This window comes from Triturus cristatus, chromosome 3_1 (assembly GCF_964204655.1).
Source record: "Triturus cristatus chromosome 3_1, aTriCri1.1, whole genome shotgun sequence".
NCBI lineage: Eukaryota > Metazoa > Chordata > Amphibia > Caudata > Salamandridae > Triturus > Triturus cristatus.
In genome coordinates this window covers 639,811,474-639,838,528 of record NC_140583.1, presented here as the reverse complement: position 1 = coordinate 639,838,528, position 27,055 = coordinate 639,811,474, and the positions used below count along the sequence as shown (strand labels likewise).

The 27,055-nt window shown below is 47.7% G+C and overlaps 1 protein-coding gene across 1 annotated transcript in view; it reads right to left on the bottom strand.

The window, feature by feature from the left end:
* Positions 1–21,553, bottom strand: part of MEGF11 (multiple EGF like domains 11) — a 1,813,102-nt gene extending 1,791,549 nt beyond the window's left edge. Inside the window, exon 1 of the mRNA XM_085644629.1 lies at positions 20,486–21,553. The gene's annotated coding sequence lies outside the window, so the exon portion shown is untranslated. The remainder of the gene's footprint in view (positions 1–20,485) is intronic.
* Positions 21,554–27,055: the final 5,502 nt, after the last annotated feature.

Genomic DNA, 27,055 nt, shown 5'->3' with positions numbered 1-27,055 from the left:
AGGAGCAAGACTATCAGCAAATAGAGTCCAGGAGCTGGGTTCTAGTTGTTGGAGCCTTTTCGGTTTCGGAAGCTCTGATCAGGTCAGCCAACTAATCCTTCGAGTCAATCTGCTGGTCCTGGGATCAAGATTCAGGTCCAGTCCTTTTACAAAGGCAGCAGGGCAACAGAGTAGAAGTCAGCAGTCCTTCTGAACCTTCCACAAGTCCTGAGTCCTGAGGTGTAGTGAAGAGTTGAGTCTGAGGGTGCATTATATGTACCTGGTGCCAACTTTGAAGTAGGAGAAGGTTCTAGAGTTTTCCACCCCCAGAGGTGTTTGGAATTTCCTACCTCCCTGCCCTGCCCCCTGCCTGTCTGGGATCTCAAGACTAGTCTCAACCCCTTTGTGAGTGTGCCCAGGCAGAGGCTTTGTGATATGCAAGTGTGATAGGTGGCATCTCCCCCCATTCATCAAGTCAGAGATGGCCCATCCTGCCAACACCTATTGCTCTTTGTCTCATTTTCTGGGAGCAATGTACAAAGACCAACTGCCAGCTACACCTAATACACCTAGTCATATGACCAGGATACAAGCAGCAGGCATCAAATAGCTGGAACAAGAAAATGCCAACTTTCTAAAAGTGGCATTTACAGAACCGTGATTTAAAATCCAACCTTACCATTAAAGGGGGGGTTTAAGTTGCAATTCCATAGACACCAAACTCAACATTCCACCTACTCCCAATTGAAAGTTCTCACTTATTAAATGGTCTAAGTTAACCCAATGTTATTCTATGGGAGAGGCGGGCCTTGCAGTAGTGAAAAACGAATTTAAGAGTTTTTCACTACCAGGATATGTAAAACTTAGAAGTACATGCCCAACTTTTTTAATACACTGCACCCTGCCCTATTGCCATACTTGGCTGTTTAGGGCCTACCCTAGAGACGACGTATCGGGTGTAGGCCAATTTTACCATGTTTGGAGGAGAAAGCACATGCATTTTAGCACTGATTAGCAGTGGCAAAGTGCATAGAGTCCTATGGCCAACAAAAACGAGATCAGCAAAAATAGAGGAGTACGGCAAAGAAGTTTGGGGGAAGACCGCACTAAGGCTGTCAGTTCTAACAATCACTCATAACATGTTCAATGACTGCATTGATAACATCCCTAATGACAATCATTGATAACAACGCTGTGCATGGCGGGGGAGCGAGTTCTAGCTACTTTAGGGCACAAGTTATAGTTACTTAAGATAACTATAACTTGTGAGTTTCAGTGTTTTGTTTAGAAACAGCATGTGTTAACTGACATTTTCACTTAACTATAATGTCTCTTTAGCTTTTGTTTTTTTCAGTGAATTTCTAAGAGTTCTTTATTATAATGTAAGATATTATATAATTCCTAACTATAACGTGAGATTATTTCGTTTGTTTTTTGTTCAGTATCTAAATATATATATGCATGAAAAGAAGAAGCGCTCATTCGGGAAGGTGCAAGTGAAGCTGGACGTCACAAAAAAACACACAATGAGGTTCAGCCTCAATTCTTCTAAGCCAAAATCTGTTGTGTGTGTGTGTGTGTGTTTAGTTAATATACGTCCAGCTTCACCTGCATCTTCCCGAGTGAGCGCTTCATCTTTTCATGCATATTTGATTTGGGGCTGGTTTGCACCTCCAGATTTTGCGTTACACCCCTGTGGTGGTCCGGGTACTCTAGGAGCTGCTGAATGTATATATATATATATATATATTCAGTGAAAAAACCATAGGTTTCACACACGTTATAGTTAGGAATTAGCATTTAAAAAACCTTAGAAATTCAGTGAAAAAACCATAGGTTTCACACATGTTATAGTTAGCTGGACATTTTACTCGTAAAAAACCAATGAAATTGCCCCGTTATAGTTAGTTCAGCTAACTATAACTCGCGCGCCCGCAATGCACTGCTGATGACGTCACATATTACATCACTCATGACATGGTCAGTGACATCACTCATGACATCACTGATGACATCTCAAATGACATCACTGATGACATCACTGATGACATCATCCAGTGAATGTGTGTTTTTCTGAAAATTAAATATGTTTTATATATGTATATCTCAAGGTCGATGGAAGAATAAATGGGTATATAAGTGTCTAAATGGATGATTTGTTTTTGAAAAATTGATTGTGTAACTGACTGATTAAGTGTATCATAGTGAATACATGGCTTAGTGAGTAATGTTTAAATATGTAAATATCTGTATCAGTCTCTCACTTTGTGTATAAGTGGCTGCATGGGTTGGTGAGTAGCTACATGGGTGTCTATATAGGTTATTAGTTGGTTTTTTGAGTATCAGTCTGAGTGTCTGCATGGTTCGGTGGGGGGTATTACGTAGTGCATAGGTGCATGTATGTGTTGAACAGAGCATGTGTGCAGGACTGCATGGGTGGATGAGTGTGTGTATGGGTGTGTTAGTGAGTGAATGACTGTCTCAATAGTGTCTTTATGAGTAACTACATATGTTTAAAACTAGTATATGTGACTATTGGTGTATATATGTGATTATATGTGAGAGATTGAAAGAGTTCCTGTATGAATAAGTATGTGTTTCTATAAGTGATTGTTTAAAAGACTAAGTATGTGTAAGTTTCCGTAGAAGTAAGTGTGGTGGTGTGTGTATAACTGTATATGCAAGTAAATGTATGTTTGATTCTTTATTAGCATGAGTGACTATGTGTGTGAGTTGCTCTATGGATGAGTGGCATTGTGTAACAGGATGTATAGGTGTATGAGTACATATGATGAGTGAGTACATGTATGAGTGACTGTATTGGACTGTTGGTGAATGAGTGGATGTGTATGTGGATCTTAGAATTACTGAAGAGGTTGTTGTAACTGTTATTGGTATGTCCATTGTTTTGTAAATTTTAGTCTCTATTTTTGAATGTGTGTGTCAAAGGTTATATTAGGGGAAGAGGAGGTCTGCCACTCTATCACAAGGATGATGTCATCAGTGATGTCATCAGTGATGTCATTTGAGATGTCATCAGTGATGTCATGAGTGATGTCACTGACCATGTCATGAGTGATGTAATATGTGACGTCATCAGCAGTGCATTGCGGGCGCGCGAGTTATAGTTAGCTGAACTAACTATAACGGGGCAATTTCATTGGTTTTTTACGAGTAAAATGTCCAGCTAACTATAACATGTGTGAAACCTATGGTTTTTTCACTGAATTTCTAAGGTTTTTTAAATGCTAATTCCTAACTATAACGTGTGTGAAACCTATGGTTTTTTCACTGAATTTCTAAGGTTTTTTAAATGCTAATTCCTAACTATAACGTGTGTGAAACCCATGGTTTTTTCAGTGAATTTGCAAGGTTTTTTAAATGCTAATTCCTAACTATAACGTGTGTGAAACCTATGGTTTTTTCAGTTTATTTTTTTCGTTTTTTTAAATGCTAAGTTACTTTACGCCATTCGTGGCGTGCGCGCCCACTTAACGCCAACAAAAGCACAGGGGGTGGGGTCAATGTGGATAGTGGTTTTTTATTTCGATTTTATATTTTTATTATAATTTAATGCAATTTTTTTTTATTTCATTTTTTGTAAGCCTTTTTTTAATAATTTATGTACTATATCCTGCATTATCGAAAGGTTTTTTTTAATGCATTTTTTTCCGTGCGCGTACGGTAAGCTGACGCTACGCGCTTGTAAAATACGCGTACGGTAAGCTGACGCTACGCGCTCTGGACGTAATTAGTGCAGCGCGCCTACGTGATACGTGCATGCCGTACGCGTATACCCGGAAGCAACGTCGCGGTTACGCAGGGGCGTGTAATGCGCATGCGCGATACGCGATACGTGCGTGCCGTACGCGTACACCCGGAAGCAACGTCGCGGTTACGCAGGGGCGTGTAATGCGCATGCGCGAAAGTGACGTAAGCGCTGCGTAAGCGCACCGTAAGCGTCACGTGCGCGCACGGTAGGCCATGTGACTTACAAAGAACACTTTTTATTGGTTGAAATTACTTTCACTTCCAGAAACTTCCCACACCACACCCATTCCCCTCTTTACTGCTTGAAAGAACACTTTTCATTGGTTGATACTACTTTCAGTTCCAGATTCTTCCCACACCACACCCATTCCCCTCATTTCTGCTTGTGATTCTCTAGGAGCAGGAGCTGGATTGACATTGGGATACAATGGCAGAACAGCAGAGCTCTTCTGAGAGTGAGGCCAGCAGCACCACCATGATCCAGAGAAGGAGGAAACAAAAGACTTCTTTTGTATGGGAGTATTTCACTTTTCCAGAGGGGGAGAAAAAGGTCAATGCTCCAAAGGTCACTTGCATACTTTGTGATCGTGTTTTATCAAGAGGAAATCCAAGTAGGAAATATTCCTTTGGAAATCACTCTATGATGAGACACCTTCAGGACAGACACCCAAGGACCTTTGCTCGACATACTGGAGAAAACTCTTCAGTAAGTCACCAGAGCCCAGCCTCAGATGCTCAGCCGAGTACATCATCGGCAGCTCAGCTGAGCCCTTCCTCTGTTGTTGGAGCATCACCTTCTTCTTTTCCTTTGGACATCAACCCTCGATTTGCGAGTGTTGAAATGAGGTGTACAAAATGTGGTGGTCTTATTGCTTTTGGGGAGGTCAGTCTTCCCCTTATTAACAATAAGATAGACCAGCATGTTTGTAGACGCTCATAATACTCCCATTCTTTCTTTCCTCCATCCCTGTATGAACCCAACGGCTCTTATAAGAGCCAACCTTACCTCACAATTTTTTTTATTTTTTTTTAAGCTTCCCTTTTCGCAAAAAAAAATTTTCCGTGCGCGCACGGTACGCGTAATTCCGCAGGTCGCCGTGCGCGTACGCTACGCGCATACGGCGATTTTTCGAAAAATAATTTTTTTTTATTTTTGCCCTTGAGGGTCCTTCTGGGACCCCCTGACCAAGGCTAGGGGGTCAGGAACTGTCGAGCCTGCCCCCTTTTCACATTATCCACCTTTTTTATTCACCCCCCTGACAGTTCGAGAGAGAAAATGGCGGCCGCCGCTTCCTGGTTTCGACCGATTCGAATGTTTACTAAGATCTAACAGCCAATCAGAATCGCGCTCGCGCACGCCACCGTACGCGTACCGTAAGCTTACCGTAAGCTTACCGTAAGCGCACGGTAAGCGCACCGTAAGCTTCCACAGATATATATATTGATTTAAAGGCTATTTTCTCAGGATCTACTGAACAGATTTACACCAAACCTACAAAAGGCACTTCCTTGACCTGAGGACTACCTCTCTGCCAAATTTCTAGTAATTCTGTTCAGCCGTTCGGGCTGTAGCTCGTTCTAAAGGTCCTATGGAAAAATGCATGGGAAAAACGCGTTTTGGGACCCCCCTTTTATCTCAGCCCCCGCTTGACGAACCCCCCCGAGACTTTCAGGGTCGGAGCGGAGCGTAGCGCCCCACCTATTTTGAGAAATTCGCGAGGATTCGTCGACCGGCGCCAAAGTTATTCAAAATAGAATGTTGAGGTTTTCCTATGGAAACGTGGTCCTAACTATAACTACCTACTGGCGACCGCCAGTAGGTAATATATATATATATATATATATATATATATATATATATATATATATATATATATATATATATATATATATGTGTGTGTGTGTTAACATAACATTATAGTTAAGTGAAATGTTCAGTAACAACGTAATGTTTTAAATTCTACAAACCACAGATATTCACCGGTTATAGTTATCTCAAGTAACTATAACTGGTTTCCAAAGGTATCTATAACTTGCGCCCCCGCCTTGCACAGTTTTCTCATCAATAACTTCATTGCTAATGTTGCAGTGATATTAACAATGATGTGATAGAAGATGTTAGGAGTCATGTAATATGTGCCGTTATTGGCAGAGCAAAATAAGGGTAGGAGGTATAGTTACATTGGGACACGGGGAAATCGTTACTTGAGATAATTATAACTATAATTTCTGTGGTTTTTAGAGTTTAAAAGGTACCATTTGTGATGGGTTCCCGGAGATGAATACGGCTCAGGAAGGAGGACTGTGCAACCACCTCCCCTAATTAATTCAATTTGGCTCTGGGGATGGAGTCCCAGAGTCAAAAATGGCTCGGAGAGGATGGCCACGCACCCATTCCCACAAAAAAAGCATGCATCCCTCTGCAGGACCCTGGCCCACCACAGGGGGTTTTGAAAAGAAGCTCATGAGCCCACACTTTCTTTTTTTTTTTTTTACATTTTGCTGCAAGTTTGTGAATCTTTTTGGGGAATCATTTTTAAAAAAAATGTTTTTTGCCCCGTGTCCCTACCCTGCCCCCTCATGTCATTTTAAAAACTTTTTTTAGGACTCAGGATTGATTCCTAAGGTGACTGCCACTACTCCCTGGTTGAGGTGGTGGCAGCCAATGAGTTCTCAGTTTGAGATCCGTCGGCTCTGCGAATCCTCCATGGTGGGATACATAATTTTTTTACCTTAATTTCTTCAAAACTACTGAACAGGTGTACATTAAAACACAAAAAACACTCTTTCTGGACAAAGATCTGTCTTTCTGCCAAATTTGGTGTTAACATGTTTTGCAGATTGAGCTGTAGTTGTGTCCAAATTTCCTATGACAAAAGAATGGGTAAAATTAGTTTTTGAACTCTCTCTTTTTCTTTGTCCCCGCTTGACAGATGACCCCGAAACTTTCCATGTGCAAACTAGTCAGAAAGTAGCACTTTATTTGGAAAGTTTCATGGGGATTTGTCAAATAGGGCTAAAGATAATAGCAACACAAACAAAATGCATTTCCTGTGGAAACACAATCCTAACTATAACTACCCAGTAGCAGTCATATCAGCAGTACTCGGTAGCACACTTCCACTTCATCGCATATAATCCATCATTCCTGAGCTCAATAAAGAAGGACCAGCACTCCAAAGCTCTGCCCAAATATTTTCATTCTCAAGTGCTGAGATACTTAAAAGTGTCAACGCATTTCGGCGTTCAAGCCTTGTTCACAACATTGAGTGCCATTTTTTCCACGCTTTAACAAAAAAGAAACACTGCCTTTCTTGTAATTACGGGCACCATTTTAAAGCCACTTAATTTACAGAAACATAAGAGAAATCACATTAAAGTTCATCATTACACTTTAATCAATCCCTCTGTCTATTTAAAAATACAAGTAAACTCAGGGGATGCATTCATCGATCTTGTTATAATTCATTCCATAGTAAAAACAATTCTGTCAAGTGGCAAAGCACTGCCCCTTGTGAAATATCGGACATACTTCATATGCAGGAACATCATAAGAATTACATATAAGTTCATCATTAAATCGTCATCTAGACATCTCAAATCACTTGCATATTTGTCTCAACTTATTTACCACTTCTTTCTGGCTCAGACAAGGCATACTTTGGTCTTATCATAATTAAATTAAAAAACAGATTAATTAATTATAATAAGACGTGAACGAAATTACACCAGATTTGGCAGAAAGCTAGCTCTTGGTCCAGAAAGTGTGCTTTTTGCGATTTGGTGAAAATCCATTCAGTAGCTTCTGAGAAATTGAGGTAAAAATGTGATGTATGTTTTACACTGGAAGATCTGCATATCTAACACATCAAAAGATATTATCTAATTGGCTTCCACCACATATGTAGCAGCAGCCATTTTTAGGACTTGGAGACTCAGTCCCTGGTCCTAAAACTAATTATAAAAACATAAAGGGGCCGGGGAGCTATGCCCTGCCCTCCCAGGCCTGGTGGAGGAGGCCTAGATGGAGAACTCTAAGCCCAAAAACTATTTTTAAATTGGTTCTAAGAGGATCCTTGGATCTGCGTTTCCAAAAAGAAAAAACTGGTTCCCACCATTTCTCAATTCTGAGCTCCCCGGGGTGGGCCAGCGGTTTTATTTTTTGTAGGGTTGGGGGCATGGGCCCCCATTTCCCGAGCCCTTTTCTCTGGCCCGAAAACACCATTCTCCAAGGCAGGTTTTCATTAAAAGGAGAGGAGATGAGAGCACCCCCTCTCCAAGCCTTTTATAGACACTTCACAACACATCCCCATATTCCACTTTAAATAAAATTAAAACTCAGGCTTAATTAGGCCCCCAGGATGGCATCCCCCGGGCTCGATTATTTTTTGACATTCAGTTCCCGTCCCCTAGCCTCTTAAAGGCCCTGGGAACCCCATCCCCGGGGACCGGAAGTTACATTTTGGAAAGTGGAGCATGTAAATCTTCTTCCCGAGCTGGTGAACGACTCTGTTGACCCCATCCTCTGGAACATTGCAGTCCCCTACCGGGAAAAGTGCAGGCATTCCCAGAATTTTTTTTTTAAAGGACTCAAAGACATGTTTAATTCTTTTTCTAATGCTTTATTGAAAAATAGTTTGCAGCAATCACTATTATTTAAATGTTTCAATGTGTGAATTTATGAAATATACATTTGATTATTGTTCTTGGTGATTTTTTGACAAAGCCAATAGGTCTGCTTTATATGTGTTGATGTGCTAACCCCTTGATAAAGCCAATAGACTCTGCCACTTTAATTTTTGGTATTTTGAGGCCAGGCCCAGCATCCAACTCCACAGTGCTCACGGGCAAAGGCCTTGCACGTTGGGGGTTTGGCACGCAGGAATGTTATAGTTAGGTGAAAATGTCATTTGAAACACACCATTTTAATCAAACAAAACCACTGAAACTCACCAATTATAGGTATCTCACTTAACAGTAACCAGGGCCATTGGAATTATGTGACTGTGCAGCTGTGGCGGTTTTCGCATAATTGTAGATTTGCCACATTTGTCACATAATCCATCATCTGCAGGTTTTAGCAAAAAAATGTTGCTTTTAGCTCAAACAGTTCAAAAGTCAGTTAACACACAATGGCACGTGTTGCCGCACAGTGGAAGGGCCTTTGCAAAAGTTGACAGGTCACCTTTCTGTAGCTTATTGCTATATTGATGTATTAAACTGGTACTAATGGGGTACAACTAATGCCAAGTATTAATAAGTTTAAAAATTACTAAATAATGAAGTAATACTATCACAAAATGTGCCACATAATTTGTCTTTTCTTGCTGCATAACTTACTCAGCCCTGCCACATTTTTTGATCCTCCACTAACACATAATTCCAGTGGCCCCAACTATAACTTTTGCCCTAAAGTAACTATAATTTATGCTATTTCCATACACTGTCAATTACCGCCCATATTACATCACTCATGATATTTTCTATGGCATCATTGATAACATTGCTGCAACATCTGAAATTACATCACTGATGACAACACTGTGTATGGCAGGGGCGCGAATTATAGTTACTTTAGAGCACAGGTTATAGTTATGTGAGATCTATAACTGGTGAATTTCAGTTGTTTTGTTTGTTTAAAACAGTATGTTTTAACTAACGTACTCACCTAAATATAACATCACTTTATCCTGTTTTTTTCAGAGAATATATATATATATTTATTTTAAAAAACAGCACCAGTTTCTTTAACCCCATCGCCGCGGCGCGAATTCTGCCGCGGCGCTGGGGGGGGGGGTGCGGGGTGAGCGCGGCGCCGCCATGCTCGTGACGGAACCACTCCGTCATGAGTCACGGGCGAGCTGTGCTCATGACGGAGTGGTTCCGTCACGACTCCGCCCACTCGTTAATTCGCCCGCACAGGCGGGGAATCAGCGACGCGTAGGCAGAGCGGCCGCAGCGTGACGGAACCACTCCGTCATGAGCACACGCCGCCCGTGGCTCATGATGGAGTGGTTCCGTCATGAGCACGCAAGGGGTTAAGGAACATGGGCTGTTTAAAAAAAAATCACATTTGGGAATGTGTACACAAAGATGGAGGTCTGCAGTACCTTGCAGGCCACCAACCCTGTGTTGGAAGTCATTTGCAGGAGTCGCAAATAGCAACATGCCTAGTTAGTCATTAGGAAGGTCATTCTGCAACCCCCTGTGAAAGGGCATATTATGAACATAGGTTGTATTACAAAATGACAGGTAGGTCACAAAAATTCAGTGCATAAGTACCCCACCCCCACTATTTGCGATCTGCTTGTGTTTCTAATTTGTTATCCCAGCTCCAGGACTCGATCATAAATTGTGTGATTCTCTGCAATACTAAATCTCCATGTGCTTAAAAAGTGTAACTCTATGTACAAGGTAACCACATTGTAAATATATTCATTGTAATGTCCCTGTGAACTGCAAATAGGTATATCTCCATTCCAAATCAATGTAAAGGACTACCAAACTCGGCTTCCACGGTATGAACCCTGATGCATTCACAGCAGCAGTAGCTTGGCGCGGTCAGGTTGCTTGAAATTGCCGAGGTAGAATCGGAAGAAAACAGGGTTCGATTTCACAGGCCCCTGAGATAACTTGAAACAACATAACATGGCCCAGGCACAGATTTGTTACCATTTTATTAGAAGAAATTGGTTTTCTCTGTGGATTTTTCTAAAGCATCCCTGTCTCTGAATGACCTTTTCAGCGTTTATTGATAGGAAGAGCTTTTATTTCTCGTCCTCGGGGCGGCGATGCGTGGACTGCCCCAACATGAAAAGAAATGGGACTAAAAACCTTGAGGAGCCAAATGTATGCCAAAAACACATCCTCTGCAGGGCACACGTCACCGCAGCTTCTGTAGGAGCGGTCTTAGGGAGCTGTAGAGCAATTTCAATTCAGCCCAATTCCGGCTCTTCATAACAAGGATTGGCAAAGCAAATAGGCCTTGTCTTTACAGGTCTTCATTTGTTTCCATACACTTGCAATAAGCATTAAAAGTGAAAAAGTTACAGAAGCTTAAAAAATGCTGCTACCTAAAGGTATTTGTTCTGCAAAAACAGATACATAAAATAAGTTTAAAAAAGACCCATTGCAAAAATGAATTAAAAAAGTGAAAGCAGAGATAAAAGTACCGATTGGCCTAGCAGCCGTTGCGCTGAAGGGGACTACATTTTTGTCGTATGTACATATGTGTCACTCACACTGAAGAGAGCCAGTGGCTGAAGTGGGCTACTTGGTTGCCCCATGATCCATGCTGTGGCGGGCAGAAGCAAAAAACAAATGACACTGGCCCGGACCATTAAAGTTCAATGGCCATAAACTGCGACTGAGAACACATTATTTTGTCCCGCGAATTCTTTTCGAATCCTTGAGTTACACCTTTCTTCCTTCATTCCCTGCCGGTATGTCAGAAAATGTAAACATTTTTAGATCCCAAATCCCATTACACTTAATATTAAGCCCTATCTGACAATGTAATGCAACGGGGAGGGCTCTGCGACGCCTCTGTCCTCCTCCTGGTAACGGTTCCGATATCAGAATACTAATATGCTCCTTTGTGTTTTTTTGACTTTTTTTTTTAAATCGGCCAGCAGTTCCTCGGGTGCATCAAATTCACCTGGTAAAATGCAATAAGCACAAACATTTTACGAACGTCCTCCTCAGTACTTCTCAGCACTGTTAATACTGAAGACTCATACTATGGAAGAAAATGTTTCATGGACACAAACCCTGAAATGTAATGTGGACAAGATACAGTGCAAGTAGTTTCATCAAACCCTTAGTGATTAAAAACACTGCTGCCTCGCGGGTAACGAGTTCGAGTCCCGCCTCAAACCACCCCAAGGTCAGCAAATGAAATACAGTAAATTCGGTAATAGTTGCTCTGTTGTTTACAGCTCGGGGTCGGACAGTTGTCGCCGCGGGTGCTGTCTGCTGCTTATTAACGGTGCCGGCCATAACGTCCACTGGCATGACTGACTTTACTAAGCTTTCTCGGGGGAAAAAAACGCGACAGCCAATGTAGTTCAAGCTTTCACTTTCGACTTCTCGTGGGCACACGGGGGCGGGGGTGGAATCTCACTGTGAGATGTGAACTGGTGACACCGCCAGCACAACCCGTGCGCCATCACATCTGAGCGCAGCCCCCGCGCCGAGGCTGACGGGCCCAGTATGGTTTGAATCATACATGTTCCGGACAATTACCTGGTACTCGTGTCAAGTAATTGGTACATAATTAGAACGATGTTGGCCAGAATAGTCGGTCCCTGCATGGCGAGGGAATCTCTGAGGCGGGAGGAAGACGAGCAGCCCAGTTCACATCCGGGCTCCGGAGTCCACTTGGGACACCTTCCACGTACTAGCGCCGGTCTGCAGGGAGGCCAGCTCCGGCCCCCGCAGAGGCTGCACGCCGCTTCCTTCTGTCAGACTCACGGCTCAGCCGGGGGCTGTCGATCCACGCAGCAGCCCAGGGAGCTCGGGAACACGAACTACGCTGCCTGCAGACTGTCATTGGCAGGTCGTGCCCGAGGCAATTGTAGTATCGCGTCCTTCTACAACCCCTCCCCAGCAAGCAGTGCGCCTTCCTCCCGGAGCCCAGCTGTGTGGCACTCCTCCTCCCCCCCCCCCCCCCCCACCACCGCCCAATGAGCTAAAGGCCATCTCATCGAACTGCAGCTCACTTGGACAGCCATGCGCCACCTCGACCCCTGCTCTGCCTCGAGCCACCCTGTAACATTGTCCTGGGATGCCCAGGTGTTATGCTGCAGCTGTCCTGCCCTACTCAGCTAAGTGCCACCCTAGTCCCCTGCTCTGCGAAACCACAGTGCTGTGTTGCATGCCACCAGCCATGCCCCATCCCTGCCTTAGTGTTGTGCTGCACCTGTCCTCCAGCCTCAGTGCTTTAAATTGAAATATAGAAGTGCAAATTCTCTATTTAAGTACATGTTTGCTCCTCAGAAGTGCCAGTACTATTCCATTATAATGTATTGCAGTAGTGCTGAAAGGTGCAGGTGCTCAGTACCGGACAGTGCCTGTCTGTTCAGCCAGATAATTGTCAGGTAGTGTTTCCCTGAACGTTTTGTTTTTCCGCCTGGTTTTTGCTGATTCTCGTGTGTGGGCTCTGGGCACTTTCCCACTGTAAATAATTTAAAAGTGGTGCGCCCTTCATGCCAGTGTTGGGAAGTGGCGTTGACTCGATGCTCTGAAACACGGGCTGGTCAGTCATTGCCGACCGGTGTGTGCACACTGGCACCTATTTATTGCGAGTAACGTCAAGAGCAGCCTACCATTGCAGGCCACTGTAGGTGTGCACCCCCACCGATGGTGCCCATGATTGCATGTGCAACCTGCCATCGCAGGGTGGTGCGTGCGCACTGACACCCATTTAGTTAAACCCATGTCCCATCAGCCGTTGCAGACTCGGGCGGGCAGATTTACATCCCTGGTGCTGGGGACTATGTGTCCAACCTGCTAACGCAGGACAGAGTGCGCACAGGCATCCAGGCAGTGAGGAATACCTGTGTGGGTTTTCACTACCTACGAGGCTTGCTCTTCCCATAGGTTAACATGGGGACGTACTTGATATTACTTGGGGCTGCAATAGTGGATTGCAGCGAAGCAGCCTCGTGATGTTTCCTATCAATCGATTTGCCATTCCAAACCCTTTCCAGTGGTAAAGTTTTTTTGGGCACAACTCACTTAGAAATGCCACTTATAGAATATGGACATGTCTATGCTCCAAGAGTCTTGTGGGCCGTGGTGCCTGGCTCCAGTGGGCACCTGGGGTTTGGGGAGCACATCTGTGCGTTCTCCAGTGACCGTCATAAATCATGTGCATACCACTAGAACAGACTTCTGCCATTTGAGGGTCGGGTGGGATAGATCGGAAAGAGAGATTTTGACAATTAGAGGCCCATTAGGATGGCGGGCGGACTTTAGTCCGCCCGCCACCCTAGCGCTGCTGGGACCAGCCGCCAGTGGTGCGGCGGTCCCGCACCTGCCATTAGGATGCCACCACCACCGTGGCTGTGGCATCCTCCATTCCCAACATTGTGGCGGGCAGTACTCACAGCACCGCCCGCCACAATGCTGGGAATGCACTGTGTGCATTGTCATGCACATGGTGACAGGCACCGCGAGGTGCCTGCCACCATGTCCATGACAATGCAGGGGGGTACTATAGGTACCCCCCTGTGCACCCCTCACCCCCCGTACACCCTGGGGGCCCGCAACGGGCCCCCAAAGCCAAAACCGCCTGCCTTTCCATGGCGGAGTCTCCGCCATGGAAAGGCAATTCTCCGCCATCATACTAATATGGATGGTGGGCGGATTGCCTACCGGCAGACGTTCTTCCCATCCGCCGGGGTCACACCCGCCATCGTAATTGGGCGGGGGGAAAAGTCATGCGGACGGAGGAGTTTAGCGGGCGGATCACCACCACCATACGGGCTATCGTAATGACCCCCTTAGCCTCTTGGGGCCAGATCATGGTCCCACCAAAGATTAAGTTCTGCATTCCGGGGCCCCATGGCAAACAGGCCCACAATTTACAGAAGATGTCTGTGGTTCATGGGGAAACCCCTTAAACCCCCCTAACTTCAAAGACAGACAACAGTATACTCTTTTGAGCACATGGAGGATTACTGTCTGTGAAGGGGACTGCATACTCTTTCTGAATAGTGGTTGGCCTGGGCTGAAGACCTGCTGAAGTGTGGCGCCCTGAAGTGTGCTCTCTAAGGGCCCGTCAGTGGGCTTGCCATTCTCCCGGAGACCTCAAGGGCATCAAAGATCTCCCACAAGTGACCTACACCATCTACCTGTGACATCTGGAGAGCAGTGCCCTCTCAATTGCCCACATCGGCTATGGAATTCTATTGGGTAGTGCGGTGTGAGCGAGGAACTAAGATTTGTGTCTGGAGACCAGATTGTCTAGTGCGGAGCCCCAAAAATCTTGCCTGCTTCTAAGGCATGTGGTGTCTGTTCCACAGGGTCCCTGACACTCATAAGGCACTAGTTGGTGGTGAGCGAATTCACCAGTTGGGGGACCCTGCAAGGCCAGTTTCATCGATCGTGCCACGTCTCTCTCATGTGACATGCCGACTGAATGCTCATTGCCTGCGGTGTCCGATTCACAGGGTGCGACCCTCAGTGCTGCTAAAAAGTGTTCTTGTTCCATATATGTACATATCCTTGATATCGCTGTGACCCGGGTGTACCCATAACCAGGGCACGAGTCAGGGGTACACGCGGATACACGTCGGCCACCCACTATTTTCATAGGGTGGACGCCGTCCCCCCGCCAAGAACTTGGGGCCCACAGAAAGATGCTGATCTTGTCCCGCTGTGATTTTCAGACACCAGGACACGTTCAGCAGTGCCTGCACGTTGTCTGCTTTCGATTTCCAGCAGCAATGTGCAGGCCGGCGGGGGCTTTTTATTACCTCCAGCTGAGCGAAAGACCAAGGCAGAAGTTAAGGGGCCACCAGGCCTCCTTATGATTGAGTATCAGACTGGAGGCGTCCTGGCACCTCACACTTACATGCAAACGCAAGGAAACAAAAGCACACAGCGTGTTATGTCTTCACAGGTACTTAAGAGATGCATGTGTTTTACATTGTTCCGTCCCGGTATATAAGTGAATGCACTGTAAGAATGTCAGATGGGCTTGTCTGTCCCAATATTTACACAAATAACAATTTAAATAGATCTATTTTATTTCTATGATAGCACTACTCATCCCAATGCAGGTGTGAGAGCGCTTTACATCACATACACATTATCCATTCAAAATAAATCATGTAAGTGTGCAAATCAATGTACAAGCTGCGTTACATGAGACAGTCAGGGTTACAAGGTGTAGGAGTCAAATGCCCTTCATAGTTCACTGTGGTCTACTGGAAGAATTACAATTTATGAACTGCAAGTAACAAAAGGATTCTGTGTTCAAAGCAGTAATTTACTTACCTATCTACATAAAATTAAAATCTGTGATCTGCATTTTATATGATGTGTTTTGCAGGAGACAACTTTTTAAAAACACATTTTATTGCCTTTTCAGTTGGCATATGTTATAACACACACATATCAAAGCACTATTGCATAATTAAGTGGTACATTTATGCTCACAACATTGTAAAAAATGCACACCATGTGTGTTGTGATATCATGAATAACAAACCCGAAGAGGGTAGCAACAAAATAGAGGTCTAACAATCCCCAAATGACCCCTCTTCCCAAGAACAGCGGTTGATTATGTTTTGCAGGAGACAAATGAATCTTCTATACTTCTTTGATTCAAATTTAGGATTACACAAAACCCAGATCTCTCCAACAAGTGCGTTAACCTCCAGAGTTATCTCATGATTATTATTATTCCCTGAGATGTATTGGGCACCTCTGCAGCAGATGCCTTAACCCCATAAAATATTTTAAAATGCAGACTTTGCAACCAATTAGGCAGAACAGATGTACTACTATGCTTTTCCTTGCTGCCAATTTCTTTGTAGCAGGGTTTAAAAATAAATGTATTAGTTGAGGCCCAGATTTTGCGCCAGGATTGCACCACTTTTTGGCAAAACTCAGACACCAAATCTCATTTATTAATTCTCATAATGCACTTAAATGTACTTATGATACACCCGAGATCTTAGTATCCGATGTCATTTCTTGTGATGTCACTTCCAGTGAGGTCACTTCCTGTGATGCCACGTGGAATGTCATGCATCGTGACATCAGGTGCTGTGATGGCACACGTCATGATTTCATTTCCATACTGCCTAACTTGTTCAGTCCCCCCACTTCTTTTTTTTAAGACTTGTGCCCTGCCTATAACTGCGCGGGACTGCATTATCAGGCTTGCTAGGGTGGGCCTGGGGTGGACAGCGTATCGCACTGCATAAGGGTGCTCTCTCTCTCTCTGGGGTTGGAGTTAGATTAGGAATTGTCCACAGTGTGTATACTATTGACATCACAACAATATGAGTGGGCCTAGTACTGCTAGTAATATGCCCAAATCAGTTTTTTGCCGAAAAGTATTTAATGTTCATGTTATAATGGTTAAATATGTGCGTGTTGAATACAAACGATATGTACATACATCCTGTGTGAAGGCTTTTTTGTGACACTCAGTGTATTTATCGCGGTGCCTTTGCTTTAAACATTGCCTCTGCGATAAGCCTGACTGCTCAGTGCCAAGCTACCCACAGGACATACAGCGAGCGTAAGCGCCAGTCCGTGAGAGCGTTGGGTTCGGCCTGGCTGGGGGGATCCCTTCTGCCAACCAGAAAGTGCTGGTTCCAACACTGCCCATTCACATCACTGCCTGCCTGCTCAGCTCCACTCACCCTCAGCCCTGAGCCAGAGGAGTCGCTACCATGGTGCAGCAGATGCAGGGGCACCCACTGGACCCTGACAGCAACCTAAGTTGTCCTTGCTTGTGTAAGGCCCAGGGTATCCATGCTACTTACTGCCTAGTGACAGCCCATGCCCCACCCTGCTCCACCCTAGCCCCTGCCCCTCGGAGATGTGCTGCACCTGTCCTGCCCTACTTAGCTTTGTTCCCTCCTCATCTCCTCGCACTGTGCCACCCCGATTTAATCTACTTCAGCTCTCTCCCGGCCCCAGGTCACTGGCCTGCTCTGCGCCACCCATCTCCACTTTAGTGGCAGTGCCTGACCCTCCCTCCGCGGCGCCACTTACGTGTTGGCCAGTGCCAGCTCTGCCCCTTTCCCAGCTTAGTTCGGTTTCCACTGTCCCGTTCGTCACCTCAGCACTGCGCCACCCGGTCGTCCCTTCTGCCTGCACCAGCCCAGTGCTTCTAACTCCGATTCTCCTCTGCCAAGAGCTATGTGAACCCCTGATTACTCATGCCCTTCTGTTCTGTCTCTCCCCTGACCAGCAACTGGCGATGTAGCGCCCAGAGGGTATGCAATCCCAGCGGCGCGCTATAAGGGGCCAAACACGGTGAACCCTTCTAAGTGGGGTAGTGCAGACACTTCACGCATGGTACCGCTCCTTGAAGCGCCGCATTCTGCGGTGCCGCTATACGTCCCGTCACCCTCGAACACGGCGAGGGGCAGCCCTCACACGGGCTGTACAGGTGCTACTCCTCCAGAGTCGCCGGTATTTTCGCCTAAAAGAAGCCCATCCCATCGTTCAGTCCCGCACTGAAAGGCACAAGTGTTCTGCATGCGTGACAGAGAGCGCAGTCCGGGCTCAGAAGGGAGTTCCCCTAAATACCAATAACTGGCGCCAGGGCCATGACGTAAAGCCGCACGTCTCACTGCCCGATGTCCACAGTGCTTTAAACGGGCAGGTACTCTGGGTATTGAGTGCCGGCACTTCTCTTCAGAGGCGCGATCCTTTTAACGGGAGGGTGGCAACACTGCTGTACAGCAAGCAGGGGTACTTGCTCTAGGAGCGCCTGCACGCCAAAGCTTCCACTTCAAGCTCCGCGTAAATACTTTCAGAGCGATAGCACTGCCGAGGCCCAGCCGGGGTCTCCCGGGTAAGAGTACTGCAGTGCTTAAAAAATAATAAGTGCGGCGGGTGCAGAGACTTTTCTGGGGAGCCGCTGCCGCCACGGCTGAATCTGCGCGGTCTCGGTTCACCCTCGCACCTCTCTTCCTCACATATGCTGCTCACACCTGCAGGTGGTTTCAATCCTGCTTTCCCCGTGTCACTGCTTCAAGTCTTCCTCTGTCCCTCTCACATTTGCCGCCTTTCTACCTCTTACTCTGGTTAAATTTGATGATGAAAAATAAGTCCTAGTCCCGAAAAATGAGTGCCGCCGGGGGGCAGCTAGCAAAGGTTCAGCAGGGGTGTTGACACCGGGCCGTGAGGGCGTCCAACCCACCCCTATTATGGCTTACTTTTAGCGTCCCTTTTCCCTTGCTCGCATTGGGACACGTGGTACCCCTGGTACCCACTGGAAGCTGGTGAATTAAGCGCTTGGCACTTCCCGTTTGACTGGGCAGCCCCCGTATGCCTGGGCACGGGGTTACCTCAGAAAGACGTGTCACGTTACCGGCACCTCGGTCCGGCATGGCAAGGGTGAGTCTCGTGACTGCGGGCTCCAGCACAGACCAGGCCGGTCCCCTCGCCGACGGGGCACGAGCAGGACTTCCAAGCAACGCGTTTAAACAGAAATAGTGCCTTCTTGTTTGTAAGTGTCAGCAGGAAGTGGAAAGAACAGCGGGTCATGGGTGTACCTCCTGCAGCGGAGCGCCGGCAGGGACGGGGGCTTCAGGGGGTCCTGGAAGCTCAGAGACGGATTCCTCTTCTGTCCCACTCCGAATGAAGGAGGAACGGGGTGCAAAGCAGAGACGCGAGTGTCGGCTACGGACTTTGTGGGCTCCCGTCAGCCACTGCTCGCGCTCCTCCGAGCTCTCAACAGACACAGCCGGGGCTCCTTAAACCTCCGATGTGCAGCCTCCAGGCACTACCCTGCTTCCTCCAACCACTACCCGTGCTGCCTCCAACCACGGTCTGGCTCTATTCCTCCAACTGGCTCTGTTCCCTCCAGCCATTACCTCTGCTCAGTCCAAGCAGTCTTTGCATCCTCCAGCACTGTAGCTGCACCCTCCAGCCACAGTCCGTGCACCCTTCAGCACTGTAGATGCACCCTTAACGTCACCGATTATGCACCCTCCAGTCACTGCTTCTGCACCCTCCGGTCACTGTCTCTGCACCCTCCGGTCACTGCCTCTGCACCCTCCGGTCACTGTCTCTGCACCCTCCGGTCACTGTAGCTGCACCCTCCAGTCACAGTCCGTGCACCCTTCAGCACTGTAGATGCACCCTTAAAGTCACCGATTATGCACCCTCCAGTCACTGCCTCTGCACCCTCCGGTCACTGTCTCTGCACCCTCCGGTCACTGTCTCTGCACCCTCCGGTCACTGTCTCTGCACTCTCCGGTCACTGCCTCTGCAACCTCAGTCACTGCCTCTGCACCCCTCGGGTACTGTGTCTGCACCCTCCAGGTACTGCCTCTGCACTCTCCGGTCACTGCCTCTGCACCCTCCAGGCACTGTCTGCACCCTTCAGGTACTGTCTCTGCGCACCCTCCAGGCACTGTCTCTGTGCACCCTCCAGGCACTGTCTGTGCGCACCCTCCAGGTACTGTCTGTGCGCACCCTCCAGGTACTGTCTCTGCACCCTCCAATAAGTGAGTTTACATCTTCCAGTTACTGCGTCTGGTCCCCTATTCTATCCCACATACTATCTGGAATCCCTACAACTGCCTGTGAACCCTCCCTCCTGCCACTGTGTGTTCTTTCACGGCCATTGCCCATGCACCACCTGGCATCCCACACACTACCCGTGCTGGCTTCAGGCACTAGCTGTGCACCCAGCGAGCTTTCCCGCTGTCCGGGGCACCGAGGAGTCCCTCCTGTCTCCGCCTGGGCTCTTACCCAGGAAGTGATTGTATTTTTCGGTCACTGCCTGTCCTTACAGCATCTCTGCTCCCGGTCGCTGTCCGCGTTGCCCATGTGTTTATAGCCCTTTAAATATACTCACAGCGCCTGTGCGCCCAGGGTCACTACCTGTGCTCCCCGTGAGCCGTCCGGTGACTGACAGTGCTCTCTGTAGCTGAGCTCCCTCAGTAAACGCCGTCCAGTTACTGAGTCTAGTCCCCATCCACGAGTTACAGCAGGCGCACCTGGGACCACCCCCATACATTGCAATGCCACTTACCGTACTCAGTGTCCTTCCCCGGAGTGCTGCTCACTGGACCTCCAGGCCTCGCGGGGATGCCCAACCCTCCTTAACTGAGCATGTTCTGGTGACTGAGCCGCCAGCCCTCAGGGGGTGCTCAGTCTCAGCAGGAGGCCCGGGTTCTGGCTGCAATGTGTGCTTGCCCTTCTTCCGGGGTGCAGCAAGGCCCCAACACAGACGTCCCGGTGTTAGTCCTCAGAGGGGCTCCTCCCTCCTGTTACCGAGTTGGTGTTATCTGTTCCCATGTGTGCTTAGTGCTCAGAGGTGCAGGAACCCCTCGGGGCGCCCAGTAGTGTCAGCTCCCAGGGCCCTTGATGCTGGGTGCTCTGCGAAGCTGTGGAGAGGCTCTGGGGGGCCCCTGTAGCTTGATGGTCCCGAATGAGGGTGTGGCCTTGAGGTCAGTGGATGGCCTCGGTGCTGCGGGTGTTTCCAGTGCGCCCCAAGTTGTGGGCTACGGGGGTGTTGTGTGTCACTGCACTCATCAGCCCTGGACTGCTGCAGGTGTTGTCAGTGCTCACCAGGTTGTTCGCTCCGACCCCGGGTCCACAAGTTGTTTGCGCCGGGGGGGTGTTGCGCCCGCTGCGCACTCCCCACGTTTGCAGTGCTGCAGGTGTTTTCAGTGCTCCTCGGGTCCCACTCACAGTGCAGGAGCTCCGGGGGTGTTGCGCCCCCTGTGCTCTTCTCAGGTCTGTTGCTGATCGCTCCTCGGGTCCCACAGTGTAGGAGCTCTGTGGGTGCTGCGCATGCTGCTGCGCTCCTCGGGTCTGGAGTGGTGTAGGTGCTGGGTGTTGCCCCTGCACTAGGTCCTGCTCTGTGCCAGCGTGAGTTGCGGCGGCGGAGTTCCTGGGGTGCCGCTGGGGCCGGGTGATCCACCTGCTGCTGGGACTGTTCTTGGCATTGGCACTGGGTGTTGCCGCTGCTGCAGGTCCCGGGCGCTCTTCTCGTGCGGCGGCTGCACTTGGTCCCAAGCTGCCCCGGGGCGCTGCCGGCGCTCTGTTCTCGCGGGGTGCTGTCCACTCACGAGGCGCTGCGCTGCCACGCGCTGCCACTCGGAGCTCGCACTGCTCTGAACTTGCTGCAGCTTCGGCCCCGCACCATCTCCGCCCGTGACGTCACAGCTCGGAGCTGCCTCTGCGGCCAGTGCGGAGAGCGCGCTCTTAAAGGGTCCGCGTGAGGCACTCAGACGTCTAGACCCCGCCACTCCCCGGAGCCCCGGAATGAGAGGGCGCAGGCAGAGCTTCCGAACACCCCTGGCCACGCGCTTCCAGAGCTATAATAGGTAGCAAGGAAAACGTGCGCACCTTTTACCCCGGCACCACATCTTAGAAGCACGCTCTCTTCTGGGCAAATTGCAAGGACTGAATTCCGTAACAAACTTTAATTCAAACAAGGTGTGCCTGCTGACCATACTCAGTGATAGGAAGGCTGCAAATGTCGTGCACTGCAAAAAAAACCTGCCATGCAGTGCTATGAAGAGTTGAAAAGTATATCCCCCTCACCATTTTTGACTGCGCTGCTCTGAAGCTTAATATTTATATAATAATATACTACCTCACTACTTGGTGCTGGGCGGAAATGTCCACTGCATGGCACTGGAGAGAATGTCTGTCTGTCCTGTGATAGACTGTTAGGAAAGTCGCTGTAAATCTCTGTGCAGATTTTTGATTTTCACACCAGTGAACATGAAGAGCATGCATGTTCGTGAGACCTGCTGTGAAATGGACTGAGCCCCCCAAAGCATGGCTCTGAGGACAGGAGGGGCACACAAGGAGTGCACCCCCCGTTTTGCTATCAATTGCTGTTCTGTCACCTGACCGGGACGAGACGGACTGGTGGAAGGAAGTGTGTCATTTATGAAGGGAAAGACAGACCATTTTTGTCTCTACCTTTCAGAAGAAGAGTTGTCTACTCGCGTTCTCTGGTTGAAATGGGCTGCCTAGTCCTATCCGCTTCTGTGGGATCATGGATGGAGTGGACAGTGCTTGTTCACATGTATGCTGTCGGATGAGCGGGAGCGTGTGTGTTGCATTTTAATGTACGGCGACAGTAATCCATTTTGGAACGCCTCTGTGTGGATGGCTGGCACACTGGAGCTTGGAAGCGAACCTTTTCAAGATCTCTGTTGTGTGAGGGAATGCCCCGACTTCCTTAGAAGTGCAAAGTCAGACCTCGCATTTTCTAGCTACCCTTTCCCCATAAGTTTTACACCAGGCAGATGTGTGTAGTGGCTCGGTGACAATGCCGCTTTTGTGCCTGTAGACATCCCTGCTTAGGGTTCACACTCTCTTCCTGATAATTCTGCAGATCTAAAGAGTGAGGCTGGAACAGCCTATGTGACACTCTCAAATACCCAAAAAGACAGACGTAACCCAAAACAGAGAAGGGTTCTGAAATTCCAATCTCTATTTGCAAGCCAGGGATGAATAATGGGTAGAATCACCGGGTCAGTGTGCTAGGATACAAAGGAGGTAAACCCACAGCCATCCAGTGCTTAATATGAGCCAGTGGTTTCCAGGTACTTAGCATCAGCACTTAATTGTCAACACCAGCATTTATGACAGCCCACCACATGGAGGTGCAGTTTGTCTTATTTTGAAATCAAACCGCAATTATAAAGTGCAGCTGATCACCCGCAAGTGTATCCAGGTACTGGGATCCAAGCTGCTTGGGTGACATCAGTTGAATAGCCAGGTCTTGAGTTCCCTTCTGAATTCACGAAGAGAGGGTGAAGCCAAGAAATGGAAGGGGACACTGTTCCAGGACGTGGGAGGGAAGAGGGGTGTGAGAGAGGGAGAGGGTTGGTGGAAGCTCATCCAGTGGTTGATGTATGCTGGTTCTTAGTTGTGCAGGGCTTTCTAGGTGTGGGTCAGGATCTTGAATTGGTGTCTCTTGTGGACGGGGAGCCAATAGACTTTCTTCAGGTGGGGGTTATGTGGGTCCGTTTGGGAAGGTCAAGGATGAGTCTGGCCACTGAGTTCTGAATTGTCTGCAGTCTCTTCAGGAGGTGCGTGGTGATTCCTGCGTAGAGTGTGTTGCTGAAGTCCAAGCGGCTGGTGACTAGGGCTTGAGTGGTGGTGTGTCTGGTGGAGACTGCTCAGAGTGAGGAAGCAGGCAGAGGAGACTGCATTGATCTGGCTCTTCATGGTGAGTTCACTGCCTAAGATGATGCCGAGGTTCAGGGCGTGGTCCGTGGGGGGTGAGAGAGGGTCCAAGTTCAGCAGGCTAGCAGGAGTAATTCCACGAAGAGGTGTTGTCCCCAAACATCAGTATTTCTGTCTTGTCTGTGTTGAGTTTGAGACAGTTGTTTTGCACCCATTTGGTGATGCTGGTCATACACAGGTGGAAAGTAGCCCTCATGAGGGATAAAGAGCGGACAGGTGTCGTCTGCATAAGATATAATGTTCAGTACGTGGTTTCGGGCAATGTCGGCTAGTCGGGTCATGTAGGAGTTGAACAGAGAAGGGCTGTGGTTTGTACTTTGAGGGACACAACAGATGATGTTCTTGGGCTCCGAGGTGAATGATGAAAGGTGGATTCTCTGTGTTCTTCCAGTGAGAAAGGATGTAATCCATTTGAGGGCGTCCCATTGGATTCCGATCTGATGAAGCCTCTTGATCAGGGTGTGGTCGGACACAGTGTCGAAGGTAGCTGAGAGGTCGAGGAGGATCAGGGCAGTCAGTTCTCCATGGTCTTAGATGTATCCGATGTCATCAGTGGCTACAATCAGGGCAGTTTTGGTGCTGTGGTTCGTTCAGAATCCGGATGGGGATGTGTTGCAAAGTCATCCTGTGCCCTGGGCACCCCCCAACTTTTTGCTGACTGATAATGGTGGTAACTGACTCTGACTGACTCTGGGCTCTGCCTAACCTGGCCCAGGGCCAGTGCAATGCAGAGCGAAACACATTAGAATACAGTTGAAACACCTACATACACTAAGGTACACAATGGTATGGTGGGGTACCTCTGTGATTGGCATGAGCTAACCTATACATAAAAGGGCAGGGGATTGAAACTACCTAGAAGTCCCCAGTAGCCGGGGGCATGGCAGTTTGGAGGCCAGCAGCCTTTTTCTGCACTTGCATGTGTGCACTGCTAAGGCCTGAGGTCAGTTTAAAATCAGCCCTGGGTGCCAGGACTGCTTTTAAAAAGAAAATTGTGCCCAAACTGGACTTTGGTGGTTGGGGCAATTCAAAATGGATAACCTACAACGTTTTGGCAAATTAGGGACCCCCAGCGTCTCCCATAGGTATCCCAGGGGTGGGGGGGCTGGGGGGGGGGGTCATGTATTTATAAAGTACGCCCTTATAAAAATGAGTTTTTATATGCCTGGGTAAAGTGAGATTTCACATTTCACTCCCCACATTGTGGTACAGTGCTACTCAAATTCGACTTTGATGCTAGGAGCACTGTAAAGGGAAAATCTGTAATCTTTCTACAGATTCAGAACCCCTAAAGTCTCCCCTAGTTGCACATGGGGTGGGGTTCCTGTAGATATATAAGGCAAGTACTTATAAAATATGTTTTTGTAAGTCCTGGTGCTGGAAAAATGGCTCAAGTCATTTTTCCCATTGCAAATCCCTTGTTACATAGGTTAACTTGGTAGGAAGTTATTGATTAATAACTATTGATAGGAGAGGACTAGACATGTCATTCAAAGACTTCCCAGAATGATATTAATAAATCCAACAATATCATATTGTTGAATTTCTCCTAAAGTGTACATGCAAGAAGTTATAAGACTTTCTTGTTCGTAAGTCCAAATTCAGCCTTCCAGTGGTCTACCCTGATTGGTCAGAGTTAAGTGGATTAGCAAGGCTGCCTTCAAGGTGATAAAGAGCCCCTGGGGTTAACCAGCTCTGCTGGGAGGGCAATGCGCTGTTCCATAGGAATGTGGGGCCAGGGGGAGGAGTCGTAAACCATGGGCTTCAAAGGCAGAGGGATGGCCACAGTGTCAGTTTCCACTTTACACTTTTGACTCCCACCAGACCCAGGATTAGGGAAGGTATATGCAGATGGTAGGGGGAGAGTCTATGAAAATAAGGCATCCTGGGGGTGTGTTTAGCTATCTCTTACCTCCTTGCTGGAAAATCAGCCATTATGGATTTTGAACATTTGATGCTCTCTGGGACAAAATAATGCCACACTCTACAGGATGTGGTCATAACTTTGAGGAGTTACCCTGCTCCTATTGGTCAGAAGTGACCTCCTGCATGACCCAGAGAACTTGGAATAAGTATCTGAGAGGGGCAGAGCCCTCCAGATCTGCTGCTTGAAACTTATGGAAGCAAGAAGTGCCCTGCTGAGAAGTTTTGCTGTGCAAAGATTTCTAAGGCCTGACCTCTGAAAACTGCACCATCTGAAATTACAGCCCTGTGGATTATTTTGCTGAAAAAAGAACTAAAGAATGGACTCCCTGAAAGCTACAGGTTAAAAGAGCTCAACTGGAACATCACCAACTAAATCTACACCTTGGAGACCCATCAGTGGATTTGTAAGGGTTTTGTACCAGTGGATTGTGGGAACTGACGTCCTCAACTTTCAAGGACCATCTTGGAGCTTCCAGACGCTTGAAGTAAGTTTGAGACACTTTGGGACCCTTGAGGAACTTCAGGAAGAAGTTCAAGAAGTTTGGAGAACTTTGGAGCAACTTTGAAAAAAAGCTCCATAGAGGGACCGACTCAACCTGGTCAGCCAGGTCGCCTGCCTTCAACCGCGAACCGGCCAAGCCATCCAGGTTTATCCCACTAAAAGCTCCATTGCATCAACTTCCAGAGATTGACCGGGCCTAGAGAATATCTGAAGCCGACAAACCCTCATCGGATCCGGCTACATGAGGAGCATCGAGAGACCCCGTGAGAAAAAGCTCCAGAAAAGTTTCTAAGTCCGCTCGTAGAAAAGGTGACCGGGAGCAACCGCGAGAGCCGAGCCACCTGCCTTCCATCGCGTTTCGGCCTGGATTCCTGGGTTGGGCCCCTGAAGCAAACTTGAACTATTTTCTAAGTCCGCTCCAGGGAAGTTAACCGGGACCTCATCACAAGTCAAGCCGGTGAACCCTCACCGGATCCGGACTGGCTGGGAAACTTGAGGACCCTCGGGAAGAAAAGCTCCAGAAAAGTTTCTAAGTGTGAAGGCACAAACTGAGACCGGGACCTGCCGGAAGCTGTAGCCGCTCAGGGCTCTATCGCGCCCGCCCTGAAACTTTGACTTTCCCTGGTCTATCGCAAGCAGGTATCAGAATATGGTGCTATAATCTTCTAAGTGCTATATTTTATTAAAACTTTGAAAATTCATATCTCCGGTTCCCTACATTGGATTTTTGTTGTTTTGGTGTCATTTAAAGGATACAAATATTTCCTATTTTTATAAATTGGGTGTTGGATTTTGTATTATGTGTTGTGTCTTAATTATTTACTGAAATTGTGTTTTTAAATGCTTTACATACCTGTCTTTGAAGTTAAGCCTGTCTGCTCGCAGCCACGTTAACAAGGGTAAGGAATAATTTTCTAAGACCTATGCTGAGTCCTATCATGTGTTAGTGGCCTTATTGAC